Below are 14,955 nucleotides of genomic sequence, written 5' to 3' on the forward strand. Positions count from 1 at the left end.
AATGTCACAAGAAACTTCAACTAGTCCGGAGGACTTGTTAAAGACTCTATATGCCCTTGTGTTTGAATCATATCCTAGTAAAAAGCCTTCTACAGCCTTAGGAGCAAATTTAGATTTTCTACCTCTTTTAACAAGAATAAAGCATTTGCTACCAAAGACTCTAAAATATGAAACATTGGGCTTTTTACCGGTTAGGAGTTCGTATGATGTCTTCTTGAGGATTCGGTGTAGATATAACCGGTTGATGGCGTAGCAAGCGGTGTTGACCGCCTCGGCCCAAAACCGATCCGAAGTCTTGTACTCATCAAGCATGGTTCTTGCCATGTCTAATAGAGTTCTATTCTTCCTCTCCACTACACCATTTTGTTGTGAGGTGTAGGGAGAAGAGAACTCATGCTTGATGCCCTCCTCCTCAAGGAAGCCTTCAATTTGAGAGTTCTTGAACTCCGTCCCGTTGTCGCTTCTTATTTTCTTGATCCTTAAGCCAAACTCGTTTTGAGCCCGTCTCAAGAATTCCTTTAAGGTCTCTTGGGTATGGGATTTTTCCTGCAAAAAGAACACCCAAGTGAAGCGAGAATAGTCATCCACAATAATTAGACAGTACTTACTCCCGCCGATGCTTATGTAAGCAATCGGGCCGAATAGATCCATGTGTAGGAGCTCGAGTGGCCTGTCAGTCGTCATGATGTTCTTGTGTGGATGATGAACACCAACTTACTTCCCTGCCTGACATGCGCTACAAACCCTGTCTTTCTCAAAATGAACATCTGTTAGTCCCAAAATGTGTTCTCCCTTTAGAAGCTTGTGAAGATTCTTCATTCCAACATGTGTTAGTCGGCGATGCCATAGCCAGCCCATGTTAGTCTTAGCAATTAAGCAAGTGTCGAGTTCAGCTATATCAAAATCTACTAAGTATAGCTGACCCTCTAACACTCCCTTAAATGCTATTGAATCATCACTTCTTCTAAAGACAATAACACCTGTATCCGTAAAATGACAGTTGCAACCCATTTTACACAATTGCGAAACTGAAAGCAAGTTGTAATCTAAAGAATCTACAAGAAAAACATTTGAAATGGAATGGTCAGGTGATACAGCTATTTTACCCAATCCTTTGACCAAACTTTGATTTCCATCCCCGAATGTGATCGCTCTTTGGGGATCTTGGTTTTTCTCATAGGAGGAGAACATCTTCTTCTCCCCTGTCATATGGTTTCTGCACCCGCTATCGATGATCCAACTTGAGCCCCCGGATGCATAAACCTACAAAACAAGTTTAGTTCTTGATTTTAGGTACCCAAATGGTTTTGGGTCCTTTGACATTAGATACAAGAACTTTGGGTACCCAAACACAAGTCTTTGACCCCTTGTGCTTGCCCCCAACATACTTGGCAACTACCTTGCCGGATTTGTTAGTTAAAACATAAGATGCATCAAAAGTTTTAAATGAAATTTTAGAATCATTTGATGCAATTGGATTTTTCTTCTTAGGCAATTTAGCACGGGTTGATTGCCTAGAGCTAGATGTCTCACCCTTATAAATAAAAGCATGATTAGGGCCAGAGTGAGACTTCCTAGAATGAATTCTCCTAATTTTGCTCTCGGGATAACCGACATGGTACAAAATGTAACCCTCGTTATCCTGAGGCATGGGAGCCTTGCCCTTAACAAAGTTAGACAGTCTTTTAGGAGGGGCATTAAGTTTAACATTGCCCCCCTTTTGGAAGCCAATGACATCCCTAATGCCAGGGCGTATCCACTACAGGAAACAGCTAAATTTTCGTGAGCCAAAAACCCATGAAAATAAGCCTAAACCGACGAAAATATAGTATTTTCGTCGGCAGGCCGACGAAAATAGCCGCCGAAAATAAGTTCGACGAAAATAGGCATCTATTTTCGTCGGTACCGACGTAAATCACCTATTTTCGTCGGTTTGCTCAAGGCCGACGAAAATAGTCAGTCGACCATTTATTTTCGTCGGCCTAGGTGGCCGACAAAAATACTCCAGGATATTTTCGTCGGCCTAGGTGGTGGCCGACGAAAATAGCCTGGGAACATATTTTCGTCGGCCACCACCGAGGCCGACGAAAATTGATGGTTCCCCCCCCCCCCAAAACAGATTTTTCTGCACCTATTAATAATTCACAGCAATATACACAATATCACAATTCACATATACAGATTCACAAGCCTAATACATAATTCACAAAACACATTCACATATACATAAACTCTAGTTTGCTGTGTTTAAAAGTATCCATAAGTCTAGAGTCCATAAGTCTAGACACATTCACAGAGTATCCATAAGTCCAAAAGTCCATTGTCCATTCAAATACACAATTCACAAAACTCTAGTCCATAAGTCTAGAGTCCATAAGTCCATAAGCTACTAACTACTCACTACTCACTCCTCACTGATCACTCCGGCGGGCTGTGGGAGTTTTGGCCACTCCCTCCTCCGCCACCAGGAAGGTGGCCACTCCCTCCAGCACCATGGACGAGGAAGTCTTGAACGTTGACACCACCCTCCGATCCATGAGCATGTGACGCTGAACCCTACAATTCATCAATCATTCAAATAAGGTTGTATACATATACATTGCTGTGTTTGGTCAATATTTGCATAAAACTAAACATGGAACGTCACCTGTGATCCATGGTGAGGAGGAGGTTGTCCATGCATCCACGGGTACTGTTGTGCTGGCCACCCCATAGGTGGTGGCACCCACCCCATCGGTGGCGGTGCCATCCACGCTTGAAATGGCTGAGAGCCCGCCGGTGGCTGGGAGACCGGTGGCACCCATCCCAGGACTGGCTGCGATCCTTGGGGTGGAGGCGTCCAAGTGCCTGGAGGTGCCTGCGTCCACCCAACACCGGTCCACTGTGGCTGCGACGTTGGAGCTTGTCCTGGCCACTGTCCCCATCCTTGTGCCTGCGAGCCATTTTTGATAATAAAAAAAGAGTTGCTATGGAATTGAAGTGTTCAGATAGTGTTACCTGGGGAGGGCGAAAAGCGGGCAAGTTCATATCAGGGCCGAGTCGAGTAGTCATTTCCTGCAAATGGATGCAACGTTAGAATCACAACATTATACTTTGAATTCAACGACGACACGTGATGAGATAGACGGATTACCTGAAAATAAGAAGCCATATATTGCGTCAGCTGTCCAACCTGCTCCTGCGCTGCTCGAGCCTGCTCCTGTGCTGCTCGAGCCTGCTCCTGTGCTGCCCGAGTCTCCTCCTCCAGCTGAGCCTCTCGAGCAGACCTGGAGGAGCGAGAACTCCCTCCCGAAGACGATGCCTTCCCTTGACCTATTGTCCTGTTATATTCCACAACGCCGGTGCCAAAGGCAAACCTGCATGATACACATAGTTGAGCCATTAAGTGGACACATTCTTGTTAATGAAATCGTCGAATCAAACACAAACACCTCACCTGCCATGTTTTCTACCCCACCATTGTGGTACAACGCCGAGGCATCTAAGTCTGAATGCATCCAGTCGAAGTCAGGCCCATGGCGTTGAGTCATTTCCTCCCCATATGCATTCTGCAAAGAAAGTTAGAGTTGGAGTTAAACACAAAATATGCAATTTAATTCGTAAATACAAACTTGTTTACCATTTTCTCCCTTGCCGCCTCACTGCATAGCACATCAGGGTTCGCCGGATCAGGGCCACGGTGACCACGGACGTAAACCTCCATAAAACTTGGAGAAACTCCACTTTCAGCTTCCTGCATTGAAAGGGAAATGTGCCCTTGGGCCATTTCTAAGTATTTTGGTGATTGAGTGTCAACACAAGTGCTTCAATGTGAATCAATGCCCATGGATGAACAAAGTGCAAATCTTCAACAAAGGTATGTTTCTAAGTCTTAGTACATTGGTTTTGTGTACTAATATATTTGTCTAAGTGTTAGAAACAGATAGAAGAAGAGAAGAGAAGACTTGGCTGTGTACAGCCAAGGGGCTGTTTCGGTCTGGTGCACCGGACAGTGTCCGGTGGTGCACCGGACAGTGTCCGGTGCGCCAGGCTGCCCCAGCCGAAGAGGCCGCTCTCGGGTTTTTCTCCGGCGACTTCGGCTAAAATTCACCGGACTGTCCGGTGTGCACCGGACTGTCCGGTGAGCCAACGGTCGGCCGGGCCAACGGTCGGCCGCGCGATCGGCGCGCGACACGTGGCCGAGCCAACGGTCGGAAGGAAGCACCGGACTGTCCGGTGTGCACCGGACATGTCCGGTGCGCCAGCGGTGCGCAGATCTGACTCTGACAGCAACGGTCGGATGCGCTGTTTAAGGAAACAAATCGGGCACCGGACAGTGTCCGGTGTGCACCGGACTGTCCGGTGCGCCACGAGACGAAGGCAAAGATGGCCTTCCAGATTTGTTCCCAACGGCTCCTAGCTGCCTTGGGGCTATAAAAGGGACTCCTAGGCGCATGGAGGAGCATACCAAGCATTCTTTGAGCACTCTTGATCACTCACACATCAATCTCGCGCACTTGTTCGACATTCTAGTGATTTGAGCTCCGTTCTAGTGTGCTAGTCTTTTGAGCTCAAGTCTGGGTCTTGTGTGTGCGTATTCGCTGTGATCTTTGTGTCGTGTGTGAGTTGCTAATCCCTCCCTTACTCCGTGATTCTCTGTGAACATCTTTTGTAAGGGCGAGAGGCTCCAAGTTGTGGAGATTCCTCGCAAACGGGATTGAGAAAAGAAAAGCAAGAACACCATGGTATTCAAGTTGATCATTGGATCACTTGAGAGGAGTTGAGTGCAACTCTCGTCCGTTGGGACGCCACAACGTGGAGTAGGCAAGTTTTGTACTTGGCCGAACCACGGGATAACCACCGTGTCATCTCTGTGATTGATTTCTTGTGGTCATTGTGTTTTGACTCCTCTCTAGCCACTAGGCCATAATTGTGCTAACACCTAACAAGTTTTTGTGGCTTAAGTTTTTGAAGTTTTACAGGATCACCTATTCACCCCCCCTCTAGGTGCTCTCAATTGGTATCGGAGCCGTTCTCTTCAAGAAAGGGACTAACCGCCCGAAGAGATGGATCCTAAGGGGAAGGGAATCGTGATCAACGATAAGGAGAAGGAGTCCTTCGTCAATGAGCCCAAAGATGACAAGCCTACCGACTCCGGCTCGGGTCATAGACGAAAGGAAGGGAAGAAGAAGAAGACGAGGCGCATCAAGGAGATCGTCTACTACGACGACAGTGATGAGTCTACATCTTCCCAAAAGGACAACGACCACATCGACTACGAGCAAAGGAAACCGGTTAATTCTAACTTTTCTTTTGACTACTCTCGTATTCCGCAAAGTTCAAATTCACATTTGCTTTCTATTCCACTCGGCAAGCCCCCACACTTTGATGGGGAGGACTACGGATTTTGGAGCCACAAAATGCGTAGTCACCTATTCTCTCTCCATCGTAGCATATGGGAGATTGTAGATAGTGGAATGCACTTTAATAGTTCGGATAGTCCTATATTCATTAATGAGCAAATCCATAAGAATGCACAAGCTACTACTGTTCTTCTAGCCTCATTGTGCAGGGATGAATATAATAAAGTGAGTGGCTTGGATAACGCCAAGCAAATCTGGGATACCCTCAAGATCTCTCATGAGGGAAATGACGCTACCTTGCTCACCAAAATGGAGTTGGTGGAGGGCGAGCTTGGACGGTTCGCGATGATAAGGGGCGAGGAGCCAACTCAGACATACAACCGGCTCAAGACCCTTATCAACAAAATAAGGAGCTACGGAAGCACGCGATGGACGGACCACGACGTCGTCCGACTAATGCTCAGGTCCTTTACCGTTCTTGATCCTCATTTGGTGAATAATATTCGTGAGAATCCCAGGTACACCAAAATGTCGCCCGAAGAAGTCCTAGGAAAATTCGTCAGCGGGCGAATGATGATCAAGGAGGCAAGGTATGTGGACGACGCCTTGAATGGACCGATCAACGAACCACAACCTTTTGCTCTCAAAGCTACAAGAAGCAAGGAGGTGCTACCTAGCAAGGTGGCACAAATTGAGGCGGTCGGACTTAATGATGAAGAGATGGCTCTCATCATCAAACGCTTCAAGACGGTGCTAAAGGGTCACAAGGGGCAGCCAAGCAAGACCAAGACGAAGGGGAAGCGCTCATGCTTCAAGTGCGGTAAGATTGGTCATTTTATCGCTAACTGCCCCGATAATGATAGTGACCAGGAAAAGGGAAACAAGAGGGAAAAGAAGAAGCATTACAAGAAGGCAAAGGGCGAGGCGCATCTAGGCAAGGAGTGGGACTCGGATTGCTCTTCTTCCGATTCTGACAATGAAGGACTTGCCGCCACCGCCTTCAACAAATCAACCCTCTTCCCCAACGAGCGTCACACATGCCTTATGGCAAAGGAGAAGAAGGTATGTACTCGCAATTCTACCTATGCTTCTTCAAGTGAGGACGAATCTAGTGATGAGGATGAAGTAGATTATTCATGTTTGTTCAAGGGCTTAGATAGATCTAAGATAGACAAAATTAATGAATTAATTGATGCCTTGAATAAAAAAAATATACTTTTAGAAAAGCAAGAGGATTTGTTGTATGAAAAACATGATAAGTTTGTAGAGGCTCAAAAATCTCTTGCATTAGAAATTAAGAGGAATGAAATGCTTGCTTGTGAAGTGTCAACATGCCATGATTCTATTTCTAACTTAAAGAGCATAAACGATGATTTAAATGCTAAACTAGTAGAAGCAAATAAATCCAACTCTTGTGTTGAACATGTTGAAATTTGCACTAGGTGTAAGGATGTTGATATTAATGCCTGTAGTGAACACTTAGTTTCCATTTCAAAATTGAGTGATGAAGTGGCTAGTCTTAATGCTCAACTTAAGACTAGCAAAAGTGATTTTGAAAAACTAAAATTTGCTAGGGATGCCTACACGGTTGGTAGACACCCCTCAATTAAGGATGGACTTGGCTTCAAGAGGGAAGCCAAGAACTTAACAAGCCATAAGGCTCCCATTCCCGCCAAGGAGAAAGGGAAGGCCCCTATGGCTACTAGTGCTAAAAGGAACCATGCCTTTTTGTATCATGATAAAAGACAAACTAGAAATAGAAGTTATGATGCTTTTGATTCATATGTTTATGATTCTCATGCCATGTTTGCTCCTAGTTCTTCTTATGTGTATGATAGAAATGTTACTAGGAGAAATGTTGTTCCTAAAAGAAATGTTGCAAATGTTCATAGAAAAATAGTGAATGAACCCTCTACAATTTATTGTGCTTTGAATGCTTCATTTGCAATTTGTAGAAAGGATAGAAAAGTAATTGCTAGGAAGTTAGGGGCAAAATGCAAAGGTGATAAAACTTGCATTTGGGTCCCTAAGGAAATTGTGACTAACCTTGTAGGACCCAACAAGAGTTGGGTACCTAAGTCCCAAGCCTAAATTTGCCTTGCAGGTTTATGCATCCGGGGGTTCAAGCTGGATTATCGACAGCAGATGCACAAACCATATGACGGGGGAGAAGAAGATGTTCACCTCCTACGTCAAGAATAAAGATTCCCAAGATTCAATTGTATTCGGTGATGGGAATCAAGGCAAGGTAAAAGGTTTAGGTAAAATTGCAATTTCTAATGAGCACTCCATATCTAATGTGTTTTTAGTAGAGTCTCTTGGATATAATCTGCTATCTGTTAGTCAATTATGCAATATGGGGTATAACTGTCTATTTACAAATGTAGATGTGTCTGTCTTTAGAAGAAGTAATGGTTCACTAGCTTTTAAGGGTGTATTAGACGGCAAACTTTATTTAGTAGAGTTTGCAAAAGAAGAGGCCGGTCTAGATGCATGCTTAATGGCTAAGACTTGCATGGGCTGGCTGTGGCATCGCCGCTTAGCACATGTGGGGATGAAGAACCTCCACAAGCTTCTAAAGGGAGAACATGTGATAGGTCTAACCAATGTTCATTTCGAAAAAGATAGACCTTGTGCAGCTTGTCAAGCAGGGAAACAGGTGGGAGGAGCGCATCACAACAAGAATGTGATGACCACTTCAAGACCCCTGGAGCTGCTGCATATGGACCTCTTCGGACCCGTCGCCTATCTGAGCATAGGAGGAAGTAAGTATGGTTTAGTTATTGTTGATGACTTTTCCCGCTTCACTTGGGTGTTCTTTTTGCAGGAAAAGTCCGAGACCCAAGGGACTCTCAAACGCTTCCTCAGGAGAGCTCAAAATGAGTTTGAGCTCAAAGTGAAGAAGATAAGGAGCGACAACGGATCCGAGTTCAAGAACCTTCAAGTGGAGGAGTTCCTTGAAGAAGAAGGGATCAAGCACGAGTTCTCCGCTCCCTACACACCACAGCAAAATGGTGTGGTAGAGAGAAAGAACAGGACGCTCATCGACATGGCGAGGACGATGCTAGGAGAGTTCAAGACCCCCGAGTGCTTTTGGACGGAAGCCGTTAACACTGCTTGCCACGCCATGTAACACCCTGAATCCATCAAATAAAGGTAACATAGTTTATATTATTAATTTTTAGTAGAAAGGCAAAAATATTGTTTTCAATTAATGAAAATGGCGATATAAATAAACTAAACAATTTCTTGACTAGATAAAATTTTGTCAAGTGTTTGATGCATTCATGCCAAGGCATAATTTTTGTGTGATGTATCCAATTTTTTTTTGGTATGAACATCTCATTTTATAAAGTGATAATGAATTGTTAAAATAATATTTTTATTTGAGAAATATGTATTGTGTAATTCTAATAATTTTTTTTCGTAAGTATTCGCAAGAATCTCATTTTTATTGATTTATCTCTTTTTGGTGAAGTCCATTTAATTAGTGAATTTGCTCTAAATGATTTATGTTTTAAAATGGTTATTTTATTATTATAATTGGAATCCTATATATATATACATATATATGTATGTGTATATGTATACACATACGTTTTAAGTTAAAAAAATAATAAAGGATTTTTTTTAAAAAAAATAGAAGAAGCAAATTTCTACCGCATGCACCTATGACCCAAAATCCTAGCCGACCAATCACATCTATCTCTCCCTCTTTTCTCCCTCTTGCAGGTGGACCCTACCTTTATTTCTCTTTATTTTATTCCTTTTCTTTTCTTTCTCCCGCACGGCTCTCTTTCTCTCTCGATTCCTTCTGTCTGTTTGCACGCATGGCCGTCGTTTGGGAACGCTGGTTCGGCTCCCCGCGGATTCCACCTCACCTCTATGGAACACCACCGCGCACCGGCTGTTCTCCTCCCCCGAGTGCCGTCCGCTCTTCTCCCCTCTTCACTACTGCTAACCGTTTCTTCTACACAGCTCCACCCCCATTAATGGCTGTCGACGCCCTGGCTGTTTCCCTTCCATGTGGAACCGTTTCTCTGTTATTGATTCTCACACCATCATTAATGGCGCTCTTTCTCTCCCCAGCGGCGTCCGTTTCTTCCTCCTCAGCTATAAATCTCTTTGCCCGCACCTTTGTGGATCCGTTCCCATCCCTATTTTCACCACTGACCCTCCCCACGGGCTGTCCTCGCGAAATCCTTGTGCCGCAACTCACTGTCGTCGTGCCCCAAGCAAGCTTCTTTGCGCGTCTCTACTCGCCCTACATTCGTCGGACTATTGCCAGCGCCTTGCTGCCCTCGCCAAATCCCAGCGCCTCTATCTGGTGTCCCCTTGCCCTCGCCGAATGCCACACAGTCACCGCGCCATTGTTATGGCTTGTTGTACTCGTCGTTCGTGCCTCACCAATCGTCGCCATGCTCCATTGCTGCCTGCACGCACTGCGTCGTTATCTGTTCTCGCCGTTGACGCTGCTGACAATGACCGCTGTGCCAAGTTTGCCGAAGCATTCTACGTCTACGAGTCCTCTCGCTGGAGTGCGCTGCCGTGCCGGTTACTTGCCCAATCTCGATCCCACCAGCAGCAGACACCATTCTTCGCTAGCAACCTTCGTAGCTCGTCGAGGCCTGTGCACATCGTCAGAACCTCGCGCCGTCGACCCATTCCTCGCCAGTTGAAGCTGCTACTCGCGCCTTGCTGCGTACGCCATCGTCGTCGTCAGGAGATCCGCCCCTGCGCCAGCTCGCCCTGTTCGGGGTTCGCCGCAGCGTGTCTCTATTTGGCGTGGTTGCTCCTTGCTGTACTCGCTACTCGTCGGAGACTCCTCGCCATGACGCCCTGCTGTTCGTGAATTTTCCTCACCGGAGCATTATTCGCGAAGCCATGACGTCGTCGCCGTTCATCATCGCTGCGCTCGAACTCGCCCAACGACCCCGCAATCGCCCGTTCCCTGCTCCATCCCTGCTCTGCTCGTCGCCTGTCGAAAGGTAGAAGACAAGTGAATTTTGTATGCTGCCTCTATGGTATATGATTAATACCGTACAAATTTATGCGACTTGATTTCAATTATAAAATATATATGTGAAATCTAAATAAAAATAATAATAACGGTTTGTTAACTCCATAATTTATGTGGTAACCATATTAAACTAGCTTTTGATTAGTTCTCTTGTTTTCATAATAAAAAAAAGAAATATTTATGCATAATGACATCTATATAAAAAATGTAAATGTGTTAACTACTCCTTCTAGTCTACATTTATTTATGTGTAGGTCCCTGTTAGAATTTTTATTATAAAATGTAAATTTAGAACCCAAATAAAATAGAAATGGTTTTGTTAGTTTTATTAATTAGGTGATAAGTATTTTAACTAGTGTTTCCAACAATTCACGTATTTTCATAGTTCCATTTAAGTTACTATTATACAAGAAGTATTAAAATGGCCTTTTCAATGAATACCATGTTTTCATAATTTAACAATGTTCATTATAGATGTTTAAGTATAGCCATATTAAATAAAAACTTAAAAGAATATGTAGACCATATGTTTCTTAATAAAAATAGAAGATAAAAATATGTTAAATTAATAGATTAATTGTATTTTCTTAATTAAAAGATAACATGAGTCATTGCTTTTATAAACTAAAATGATAGTTTATACATAATTTTCTTTCTAATAAATTAGAACATTTGTTCCTACAATAGATTTAAAGATAATTAATAGATTAATTATCCTTTATCATAATTTATTAATCAAACCGATAGTCAATTTGTTCTTAACTAGGTTTATGGCATGATTAATGATTTCATAGAATTTAGTGCATATTATATGTGAATCACTTAGCTTTTCCTAAAGGATAAAATAAAGTAATAAGAGTTTAAGTTCTTTTATAACTTATAATGTTACTTTATATATTGACTTCAAATATAATAATATAGGCTATGTGTTTTAATGAAATTAAAAGATAGTTATTTGTTTATTATCCTTTTTTGCATGAAAATTCACTTAAGACCCATAACCTAACTCGTCTTAAATAGGTGATTAATAATATAATTATGATCTTTTCACATAAAAAGTTGTTTACTCTATTTATGAGCTTTTTATAAAAATAATGTGTTTCATAACTTATTAACCTTAGATATATAACCTATATCTTTTCTAAAAGGGTTAAAAATGTTTAATATCGTTATAACGTGTTTTATCGTCTTATAAACCCTTAATCTTAGACATATCGCATATAACGTTTTATAAAAGACTAAATTGGTGAACCAAATATTTGTATATTTTAATTAGGATATTTTAAGCTCATGTCATGTTTTATAAAGTATAGATCACATATTTTTGAAAAGAATACCTTCTTATTATAACCATTACTTGCGACGTTTTGGAAAAGCAAACTCTCTTTTCGTTAGGCTCTCTTTTAGCTTTATGTATGGTGAATGTTGTATTTTATTGAGTGGTGTTTGTTTCTTCTTGTTTGTTTGTGTGATATTCAGTGGTTGATCTAATAGTTGAGAATCAAGTGCTATTCCGTGGAAGAACCTCAAATTTTCAGTAAGCAAGGCAAGTGGACTTCTCCCTCTGCATACTCTGTTTGATCCCAAACAATACATTTAATAAAGTTTATTCTTTTGGATATATATGCATAATTTGATGGGTTACCTATTTAGATAACCTTTCCAACCTTATTCCTTGATCAAACCTGGGAATTATACTTTATCTTCGTAGCTATGCTATTGCTACAACTTAACTTTATGCAGTCACTCCCGCTTATGATATTAATGTTCCAAAATGGTAAGTTTACATTATTGTTGTTAACCCGATGGTTAAACAAGATTATTGCATATTAATTGGAACATGGAGTGACCACCCAGGAAAACAGTGCAACCACGAGTGCTATCATGGCTCTGGCTTTGGTAATTAGCTTTATATGCTTAGTGCCTAGCAACCTTACCTGAAATATGGGCAAGAGGGGGAGCGGTAGGTGTTGGCAGCCCACGTTAACATGGGGACGTATTCTTGGCTAAGGTACCTCACCCAAGGGGCCACCACCATCGTCTTTAGAAACCTTAGCGGGTTGCTTCGTATTAAGTGTATTTTGTGAAAGCCTCATAGTGGATCCCTAGCCACTCACCTTGGAAGTGTTTACGGGTTTTGGCCGACCCAGGCTAGAGGGGATACACGGCTTGTGGGTAAAGTTGTACCACCTCTGCAGAGTGTAAAACTGATATATCAGCCGTGCTCACGGTTATGAGCGGCCTGGACTCCTCACATGATAATTGAACTTGAAGATGGAAATAAATCGAGATCCGATGATCTGTTAATGGTTTGCTTAAGTGGTTTCACTTAAGTGTTTTTGAAATACTCTTGTAACTTTGCTTAATGGGAATACTTGGGATTCACACTTATTAGTAAGACAGGTGTTGTTAATAAAATGTTGACCAACTAAAATGCTTACTGCTCAACCTTTGCCTCACCTTGTTACCTTGCATTAGTTTTTCCCCCACTTGCTGAGCCCCGACCATAAGTGAGCTCACCCTTGCCTAATTTTGATCAGAAGTTTGCAGATGAAGATATGATGCTGAACTCCATGGATGCTAGTCTAGTGATACCCCCGGTCATCTTCCTGTGGATGGATGTCCATGTTTCGCTGTACTTTGATGAATAAAGGTTAAGACATTATGTCTGTTCGAAGTGTAATATGTTAATATAATCGTTATTTACGCTGTTATGCATTGTTCTTTTGATATATTACACTTGTGACGTCAACATATGTGTGGAAATAGATCCTGGCACACATATGCGATGCACCCGGCTCTGCCCTTGGAAACGGGTGTGACAGAAGTGGTATCAAAGCAATGTGACCGTAGGTCGCTAGATTAGTTAGAAATGGAAAGCCCAGTTAGTCGTTCAAAACTTGACTTAATTGTCTCCATAAAAACTTACTTTATATCAAAACTCGTCTCTTTTATCTTCAACCCTTCTTGTCTGATTCTTCGTCTATCAGAAGGTTCTAATGAGAAGCATTGCAAGATGATCAAGCTAGGATTGCAGAACTTGAAGCGAAGTTTGCCAGAAGAAACCTTTTCGAAGCTATCAATGATGCCCTATTCTCTGTCTTATCCTCACTCCGCAAGAAGTTTTGTTATGGATCCCCTGGATCTATTATTTGACTTCTTGGCTAAGGTGATAGGATTGTTCTTTAGTATTAAGATTTTCGACTAGATCGGTAATGGCGATATTATATTATATTATAAGTGGTTTTTTTAATCCCTAATATTGCTATATAACCCTTGACTTCTTATACTTTTTTTTCTTGCCATTGTATTGCCACCCTTGCACAATATCTACCTTGATACATTAAATTTGTTGCCTCTCTACTTTTCTCCTTGATAATGCTTTCTCCCTAACTCACTTCATATCCTTGGTTGTATCATTTATCCTCACTTTAAAAGTTCATGGTTATCTTATTTCACTCTTGGCCACCAACAAATATGTCTTGTCTACTTACTAGCTATTTCTTACCCAACTCCCTAATGTTATAATATCTTACTTATCCCAAACCTTGTCTCACCTTTTGTTTTGGTTGAATGAGTAGAATTGGATTGTGTTGTGCTAATATGCTTGAGTTCATTGTCCTTTGTGTTCATGTTTGATTTGCTTCTTTGAAATGATTGTTGGTGTATTGTGTGACTTTTGTCCACAATGACATCAGTTAGCTAGGTAAAACCTTAGATAGATGGGTTTTCTCTACTATCTATAATCTGTCTTTGCTCAACCCTTTCGTCCCTTCCATTCTTCCATACCCATACAGATGTCAGACCTTGGAATGTCAACTGCAAGTGATGTCACTAAGTGCAAAGAATACATTGTGTTAGCAACTCCTCCAGCTAAGTCTCATATGGAACAGTTCAAGAAGGCGCATGCACAATTTCTGCAAGCAACCTCTCAAGTGGTAGCTAGACTCCAACAAGTTGATTTAGTAGAATTTATAGCACATGAGCAGACTACCGGTAACCATATGACATCAACCACAACATCACCCTCGATAGTTGACTTAGAAAAGTTGTTACAGGCACAAGCTCCGATAATACAGAAAGCATCTCAACTCACCTCCTCATACCAACAAGTGTTGGCAAGTCGAAACGTCACTAGAAATGAAACAGCCAATCAACAGACACAAAAGGATGCACACCAACAGACAAGTGATCTTGGAACATTTTGTTGTTGTGCGTACTATGGAATTCCTTGTCACCAGATCAGTACAAACGAAAGTGAAACTACAAAATAGAAGAACCAAATTTTGTTTTCTGGCATAAAAAGACAATGGTCTCCCCAAGAACAACTAATAGCAGATTCTCGAATACCTAATGCACTGTCAGTCGATGAGTTGCCAGGTATTCCAAAAAGGAAACATCACAAGGATGCCCAGCTCCAAAATGAAGCAAATGAGTGTTAAATTGATGGATGGATTATCACCTGCACACAGTTTCAGCCCCGTCGCTGCATCAGGTCCAAGAGACGAAAAGAGAAACATGGAAAAAGTCAAGAAATAACTCCAAGAAAAGCTTGTTATCAATGTGGACGTGAAGGTCATTACTTCCGTAACT

This window comes from Zea mays, chromosome 1 (assembly GCF_902167145.1).
Source record: "Zea mays cultivar B73 chromosome 1, Zm-B73-REFERENCE-NAM-5.0, whole genome shotgun sequence".
NCBI classification, from domain to species: domain Eukaryota; kingdom Viridiplantae; phylum Streptophyta; class Magnoliopsida; order Poales; family Poaceae; genus Zea; species Zea mays.